Genomic DNA, 1,278 nt, shown 5'->3' on the forward strand with positions numbered 1-1,278 from the left:
AGATGTACCATGATTTAAAGGCGATGTTCTGGTGGCCGGGTATGAAGAATAATGTAGCGGAATATGTTTCAAAGTGCTTAACTTGTCAAAAGGTAAAGATTGAACATCAAAAACCTGCCGGGATGTTGCAACCTTTAGAGATTCCACAATGGAAGTGGGAAAGTATTGCAATGGACTTTGTGTCGGGATTGCCAAGGACTAGGGCTGGTTTTGATGCTATTTGGGTGATTGTGGACCGACTGACGAAGTCAGCTCACTTTTTATCCATTCGTATGACTTACACCCTTGAGGAGCTAGCATGGTTATACATAAAGGAGATTGTGAGACTTCATGGTGTACCTGCTACTATAATATCTGATAGAGATCCTCGTTTCACTTCAAAGTTTTGGGGTGCATTTCAGAAAGCTTTTGGGATCCGACTAAGCTTGAGCACGGCTTACCATCCTCAAACAGATGGTCAATCCGAGAAGACGATCCAAACACTAGAGGATATGTTGAGAGCTTGTGTTTTGGACCAACCGGTGAGTTGGGATCGGTATATGCCATTAGTGGAGTTTGCATACAATAATAGTTATCATGCGAGCATTGGAATGGCTCCGTATGAGGCCTTGTATGGGAGGAAATGTCAATCTCCGCTATGTTGGTATGAAGCTAGAGAGAAAAGCTTGTTGGGGCCGAAAATGATAGCTGAGACCACTGAACAAGTCAAGAAAATCCGAGATAGGATGCTTACGGCGCAGAGTCATCAAAAGAGTTACGTCGATTAGAGGCGAAAGCCTTTAGAATTTGAGGAAGGAGACCATGTTTTCCTTAAGGTTACTCCGACCATGGGAGTAGGTAGGGCGATTAAAACAAAGAAGTTGAATCTTCGATATATTGGTCCATTTCAGATCCTGGAGAGGATTGGACCGGTGGTGTATCGAATGGCTCTACCACCTCATCTTTCGAACCTGCACGACGTGTTTCACGTGTCGCAGCTTCGGAAGTACACTCCTGATGCTAGCCATGTGTTAGAACCTGAGTCGGTTCAGTTAAGGGAAGATTTGACGCTTCCAGTGGCTCCAGTCAGAATTGATGATACTAGTATCAAACGGTTGCGTGGAAAAGAGGTTTTATTAGTCAAAGTGGCTTGGAGTCGAGGCGGTGTTGAGGAACACACTTGGGAATTTGAGTCGGAGATGCGAACGGATTATCCGCACTTATTCTCAGGTAATTGCATTTGAATTTTGTGGGCAAAATTTTCAATTAGGTGGGTAGAATGTAAAACCCGGTTAATTA

Source organism: Arachis hypogaea, chromosome 5 (assembly GCF_003086295.3).
Source record: "Arachis hypogaea cultivar Tifrunner chromosome 5, arahy.Tifrunner.gnm2.J5K5, whole genome shotgun sequence".
In the NCBI taxonomy this organism is placed as follows: domain Eukaryota; kingdom Viridiplantae; phylum Streptophyta; class Magnoliopsida; order Fabales; family Fabaceae; genus Arachis; species Arachis hypogaea.